Here is a 7713-nt window from a genome sequence, read left to right on the forward strand (position 1 = left end):
AATAAGCAGGGTGACAATATACAGCCTTGACGTACTCCTTTTCCTATTTGGAACCAGTCTGTTGTTCCATGTCCAGTTCTAACTGTTGCTTCCTGACCTGCATACAGGTTTCTCAGAGGCAGGTCAGGTGATCTGGTATTCCCATCTCTTTCAGAATCTTCCACAGTTTATTGTGATCCACACAGTTTTCAGTGCAACCACATCATTAATCAGTGAGAGTCAGCTGGAAATGAGATTTGTGTCAGTTCTTATAGTTATTTTGGGGGAAAAATATTGTGTCAAACCAGGGCTATCTTATTCTTATCTTTACTTTAATCTAAAGAACTGTGGTGTTGGAGAAGACTCTTGAGAGTCCCTTGGACTGCAAGGAGATCCAACCAGTCCATTCTGAAAGAGATCAGCCCTGGGTGTTCTTTGGAAGGAATGATGCTAAAGCTGAAACTCCAGTACTTTGACCACCTCATGAGAAGAGTTGACTCATTGGAAAAGACTCTGATGCTGGGAGGGATTGAGGGCAGGAGGAAAAGGGGACAACGAGAGGATGAGATGACTGGATGGCATCACCGACTCGATGGACGTGACTTTGAATGAACTCTGGGAGATGGTGATGGACAGGGAGGCCTGGCGTGCTGCGATTCATGGGGTCGCAAAGAGTCGGACACGACTGAGCAACTGAACTGAACTGAAAAATATATATAAAGTTTTTTAAAAAGAAAGAAAATGTTCTAGGCTCAATTTATTTAACAATGTAATTGCATTTTCTCATTATGAATATTACATAAACTCATATAGAAAATTAAAAAGAAAACATATTTTGATGTATTTTCCTCCAATAATTTTTTTTCTTTTACAACCATGCTCATTTTAAATAAAATTTTCAAGTGGTGAAGGGTAAATTTTTGGGAACTGGCCTGATTGCACTCTAAAATGACTTAAGATTTGGAGAGATTTCTCCAAACAAGAAAGTTAGGCAGTATAATTAAATGGGTGCAATAACTGGGTCAAACCAGGGTAATAAAATCCTCCACACAGTGAAAATAAAGCCTAAAGTGATACTCAACAAATAGAACATAAACAGAGGCTGCTATGGCTGGTACTAGAGGTGAAGGAGGAACTAGAAGCCCCACTAGCTGTTTATGTATATTCCAGCTAAGAATCACCCTCACTCATCTGTTGGAATCACCCAGATACCCAGGTGGCAGAGGGAAACATTAGGAGAACAAACATACAGTGGAGGAGTTAATCATTCATTTGTATCAAATTAATATATGGAAGTGAATTAAAATAAGTCTCTGAGACTGATTGCATCTATCTTTGTGTCAGCATGGGAATCAGAGAGCCAGGAATCTAAGCTGTTCCTCAAATCAAGTTACTGGTCACAGGAGACAGGCCATGTTACAAATGTGGTCAGTTGATGTTGAGAAAAACCCAGGTACCTGTAAGATAGCAAATCTTCTGAAAAAGAAAAGGAAAATTCTGTTTTGGTGGCCACCATTTTCAGAGCACCCTCTCCCCTGTCCCCAGCCCCCTGCCAACTTCCATGGACTTTATTAGGTTTGTTGAAGAGGCAAAAATTTTCCTTTACCCTCTTAGTGACTCTGGCTGGGTCTGAAAATTAAGTTGGGCTTCCCAGGTGGCTCTAATGGTAAAGAAGCTGCTTGCCAATGCAGGAGACATAAGAGACATGGGTTTGATTCCTGTGTCGGGAAGATCCCCTGGGGGAGGGCATGGCAACCCACTCCAGTATTCTTACCTGGAGAATACCATGAACAGATGAGCCTGGCAGGCTATAGCCAATGGTGTCGCAAAGAGTCGGACACAGCTGAGGTGACTTAGCATTTAGCAAAACATTAATAGGAGAAAAGCATCCAAATTTTGTCTTTATGTATGTGTGGGAGCCTTCACAGGGAAATGAAAACCACCAAGGCAGTGAAGCCTAAGTGTTTTATGTACTAGGTTGAGCAGAGAGTAGTAATTATGAGAAAGTAACTATACGAGGAGACTAAAGGAAGATAAGGGTTATTTTAACAAGGTTTCTTTGTTCCAATACTTCTTCGCCTGTACTTGCCATCTCTGAAGAAAAGAATGTTCTCTTCCTCCAGGTTCAGGCAGGATATGTTCCATACAGGAGTTCTGTCTCCTGTCCTCAAGAAGGAAACAGTAAATCAGGGAGTCTTTCTTACACCTGTTGCTTTTCAAATGCCTTTAGCTCAAAAATAATCAAAATGTCAAATTGGCATATTTGGGGGCAGCATGTTCTGAACCCATTCCTTCAGCCCTGTGTTGCCCTTAGTCTCACTCTGGGGAACCCAGGTGGGCTCTAGAGGGATACACAAGGTGATGGTAATCATCTGCAGGAGGGCGGGGGTATGTGAGGCAGTCAAATGGCCGTAAGAGTAAGGATCACTCAGGGAATTCCTTGGTGGGGCAGTGGTTAGGACTCCGTGCTTCACTGCTGAAAGTGAAAGTCGCTCAGTCATGTCCGACTCTTTGTGACCCCGTGGACTATACAGTCCATGGAATTCTCCAGGCCAGAATACTGGAGTGGGTAGCCTTTCCCTTCTCCAGGGGATCTTCCCAACCCAGGTATCGAACTCGTGTCTCCCACATTCGTGGATTCTTTACCAACTGAGATATCAGGGAAGTGGGTATAGCCAAAAAAAAAAGAGTAAGAATCACTCAAATTTCTGCCCATTGTGCCTCTCCTGATTCATTTACCTGGCCTTCAGGGGAGTCTGAGCCTGGCAGCAGTTCCCTTGGTTCCACTAACTCTGGCCTGTGTTGACGGGTATGGCTGTAGCCTTGCTATAAGTGGCCATTAGAGTTAGGGTTAGGGTATATAAGCCCTCACCCCTCTGCTGCCCTATGACTTTTTCATTTCCCTTGTAAGGGAGTACAGATTTTATTCATCTCATAACTTTAAAAAAATAACCAAGCTGAAACCATTTACCTCAGATTGGGACTTGAACCTATGTGCTGGGACTTGAACCCAGTCAAAACCCAGTTTGGGACTTGAACCTACGTGGCTTGGACTTGAACCCAGCCAAAACCCACGGTACCTGGTTTCAGGGCCTAATAAAGCTCAGGTTCTTGATGTCTCAACACAGAAAGAATTCAGTGGGAGACAAAGTGATAGGTAAGAAGTGGATTTATTCAGATACAGAGAGAATCACACTCCACAGACAGAATGTGGGCCATCGCACAGGGAGAGTGTGTCTGTGAAATGTGGCGAGGTCAGTTTTTATAGGCTGGGTAATTTCATATAGTAGAAACTGAAGAAGAACTAAAGAGACTCTTGATGAAAGTGAAAGAGGAGAGTGAAAAAGTTGACTTAAAGCTCAACGTTCAGAAAACTAAGATCATGGCATCTGGTCCCGTCACTTCATGGCAAATAGATGGGAAAACAGTGGAAACAGTATCAGACTTTATTTTTTTGGGCTCCAAAATCACTGCAGATGGTGATTGTGGCCATAAAATTAAAAGATGCTTGCTCTTTGGAAGAAAAGTTATGACCAACCTAGACAGCATATTAAAAAGCAGAGACATTACTTTGTCAACAAAGGTCTGTCTAGTTAAAGCAATGGTTTTTCCAGTGGTCATGTATGGATGTGAGAGTTGGACTGTGAAGAAAGCTGAGCGCTGAAGAATTGATGCTTTTGAACTGTGGTGTTGGAGAAGACTCTTGAGAATCCCTTGGACTGCAGGGAGATCCAACCAGTCCATCCTAAAGGAAATCAGTCCTAAATATTCATTGGAAGGACTGATGCTGAAGCTGAAACTGCAATACTTTGGCCACCTCATGCAAAGAACTGACTCATTTGAAAAGACCTTGATGCTGGGAAGGATTGAAGGCAGGAGGAGAAGGGGACAATAGAGGATGAGAAGGTTGGATGGCATCCCCGACTCAATGGACATGAGTTTGAGTAAAATTCTAGCAGTTGGTGATGGACAGGGAGGCCTGGCGTGCTGCAGTCCATAGGGTCACAAAGAGTCAGATACTGAGCGACTGAACTGAAATTTCATATGTTAATGAGTGGGAGGATTATTTCAAGTATTTTTGGGAAGGGGTAGAAACTTCCAGGATTTGGGCCACTGCCCACTCCTTGGTCTTTTGACAGTGCCTTGAAACTGCCATGGCACCCCAGGGTGTGTCATTTCACTTGCTGATTGAAGAGCAAGGTCTAGTCTTGTCTGCTTGTCTTGGTCCCATTTGACTCTAATTGGCTTATGTTGTGTCCTTGGGCTATGTCATTCTTTCAAAAGTTGTGTCCTGCCCCTTTCCCTCCTGTTACAAAACCACAACAAAACAAAAACCACCCTAACTCCTATTGATACCATGGCAAAATATTCATAGGAGCCAAGTTTCCTCCAGACAAACAAGGACATTCTCTTACAAACCATATGACAACCATCAAAATCAGGAACTTAACAGAGATAGATCATATCCAAAGGAAAATATTCTTTTACTATTTTATATTTGAATGGTGGTGGGAGGGTGGTCTGTGAATGAACTCACAATAGACAGATTAACAGGATAAGTCTGTTTATGCATGTGGGAGCTTTCAGCTTTAAGAGGCAACTTAAACAGCTGGAGGTAAGGGTTTACATATCAACTTAGTGAGGGGGGTGGTAGTGGTGATTGGGGCTTCAAAGGATGGAAGGTTGGGATAAAGCTTGTTTACACTATCTTTTGGAACGTCCTGGTGCCCAAGGTCAGGTCTCTGACTGGAAGTCTCCTTGGAGAGGGGCTGACTCTCATAAAGCCATGTGTTAGATAAGGGAAGTTCAGATAAGAGTTCTTTCCAGTTGGTTGTAGGGTAAATGTTCCCACCTTGAAGTAATCTTTGTGTCATTCAGGTGGGCTTTAAGTCCCATGAATAATACCATCTAATCCAGAGTCACCATTCAGATTTCACAGGCTGCCCTAACAGTGTCATTCAGAGCAAAAGATTTCAATTCAGGAGCATCCACTGCATTTAGTTGTCATATCTCTTTGACTTTCTTCAATCTAATCATTGTTTCTGAAGAATGGTTTTAAAGATTTCAGACCATATATTATGGCAAAGGGGCTTCCCTGGTGGCTCAGATGGTAAACAATCTGCCTGCAATGCAGGAGGCCCAGGTTTGATCTCTGGGTTGGGAAGATCCCCTGGAGAAGGAAATGGCAACCCACTCCAGTATTCTTCCCTGGGAAAATCCCATGGACAGAGGACCCTGGCTGGCTACAGTCCATGGGGTCGCAAGAGTCAGACACGGCAGCGACTAAGCCACCATATTATGGCAAAATTTAATTAGCATATTTTAATTCATCTATTTACTCCTCTGTCTGGAGAAGGAAATGGCAACCCACTCCAGTACTCTTACCTGGAAAATTTCATGGATGGAGGAGCCTGGTAGGCTATAGTCCATGGGGTCTCAAAGAGTTGGACATGACTGAGCGACTTCACTTTCTTTCTTTCTGTAGTTCCTTTTGGAGAAGGAAATGGCAACCCACTCTAGTGTTCTTGCCTGGAGAAGCCCATGGACAGTGAAGCCTGGTGGACTGCAGTCTGTAAGGTTGCAAAGAGTCGGACACGACTGAGCAACTAACACACACACACCCTCATCTGTAAGGGAAGGAAAAAAATTCTTGTCCCTCTGTCCTTCAAAATTTTTGGTTGGGCCCTTGTAACAAAATGCAGATTAACTAGAGAAAAACAGAAGTTTATTAATGTGTTTGTCTCCTAGAAGGGAGAAACTCAAAGAAAGAGAAACTGAAGGAGGTGGCTTAGAACTCTGGTTTACATACTACCTTCAACAAAGAAGAACACATTTATAGAGAAATAACTGGAAAAAGAAAGTGGTTTTAGGTTTCCAAGGGTGGCAAACAGTGGGAAGGTAAATATATGATAGAAAACTTAATGAAGTGAGTTGTTTGCAGATTCCTCTTATGCCATCTGATAAGGGTCTGTCTTCAGAGATGGAGAATCTATATCCTGCCTTCATGCAGAACAGGAGAAGGTTTCAGAGACCTTTTCCTGCATTTGCTGCTTCTTAAATGCCTTCATTTTAAATAGTTCGGCTAGAATTCCAGGTGAGCTAAAGTCCTAAATGATGATGTTGTTAAAGTGTTGTGCTCAATATGTCAGCAAATTTGGAAAGCTCAGCAGTGGCCAAAGGACTGGAAAAGGTCAGTTTTCATTCCAATCCCAAAGAAGGGCAGTGTCAAAGAATGTTCAAACTATCAGACAATTGTGCTCATTTTGCATACTAGCAAGGTTATGCTCAAAATCCTTCAAGCTAGGCTTCAACAGTATGTGAACTGAAAACTTCCAGATGTACAAGCTGGGTTTAGAAAAGGCAGAGGAGCCAGAGATCAAATTGCCAACATTCATTGGATCATAGAAAAAGCAAGAGAACTCCAGAAAAGAATCTGCTTCATTGACTACACTAAAGCCTTTGACAGTGTGGATCACAACAAACTGGAAAATTTTTAAGAAGATGAGAATAGCAGACCACCTTACCTGCCTCCTGAGAAACCTGTATGCAGGTCAAGAAGCAACAGTTAGAACCAGACATGGAACAACAGACTGGTTCAAAATTAGAAAAGGAGTACATCAAGACTGTATATTGTTATCCTGGTTATTTAACTTCTATGCAGAATACATCGTGCAAAATACCAGGCTGCTTGAAGCACAAGCTGAAATCAAGATTGCCTGGAGAAATATCAATAACCTCAGATATGCAGATGATACCCGTCTAATGGCAGAAAGTGAAGAAGAACCAAAGAACCTCCTGATGAAGGTGAAAGAGGAGAGTAAAAAAGCTGGTTTAAAACTCAACATTCAAAAAATGAAGATCATGGGATCTGGTCCCATCACTTCATGGCAAATAGAAGGTGAGAAAGTGGAAACAGTGGCAGATTTTATTTTATTGAGCTCCAAAATCACTGTGGATGGTGACTGCAACCATAAGATTAAAAGACACTTGCTCCTTGGAAAGAAAGTTATGACAAACTTAGATAGCATATTAAAAAGCATAGATGTCACTTTTCTAACAAAGGTCCATATAGTCAAAGCTATGGCTTTTCTAGTAGTCATGTATGGATGTAAGTATTGGACCATAAAGAAGACTGAGCACTGAAGAACTGGTACCTTCAAATTGTGGTGTTGGAGAAGACTTTTGAGAGTCCTTTGGATAGCAAGCTCCAAAATCACTGCAGATAGTGACTGCAGCCATGAAATTAAAAGATGCTTACTCCTTGGAAGGAAAGTTATGACCAACCTAGATAGCATATTAAAAAGCAGAGACATTACTTTGCCAACAAAGGTCCATCTAGTCAAGGCTATGGTTTTTCCTGTGGTCATGTATGGATGTGAGAGTTGGACTGTGAAGAAAACTGAGTGCCGAAGACTTGATGCTTTTGAACTGTGGTGTTGGAGAAGACTCTTGAGAGTCCCTTGGACTGCAAGCAGATCCAACCAGTCCATTCTAAAGGAAATCAGCCCTGGGATTTCTTTGGAAGGACTGATGCTAAAGCTGAAACTCCAGTACTTTGGCCACGTCATGCGAAGAGTTGACTCATTGGAAAAGACTTGATGCTGGGAAGGATTGGGGGCAGTAGGAGAAGGGGATGACAGAGGATGAGATGGCTGGATGGCATCACTGACTCAATGGACGTGAGTCTGAGTGAACTCTGGGAGTTGGTGTTGGACAGGGAGGCCTGGGGTGCTG

The 7713-nt window shown here is 42.6% G+C and overlaps 1 pseudogene; it reads left to right on the top strand.

Annotated features, from left to right (window-relative positions):
* The window catches only part of LOC105000713, a 14323-nt pseudogene that overhangs the window by 530 nt on the left and 6080 nt on the right, over positions 1–7713 (top strand).

Source organism: Bison bison, unplaced genomic scaffold, assembly GCF_000754665.1.
Source record: "Bison bison bison isolate TAMUID 2011002044 unplaced genomic scaffold, Bison_UMD1.0 scf7180017864373, whole genome shotgun sequence".
In the NCBI taxonomy this organism is placed as follows: Eukaryota; Metazoa; Chordata; class Mammalia; order Artiodactyla; family Bovidae; genus Bison; species Bison bison.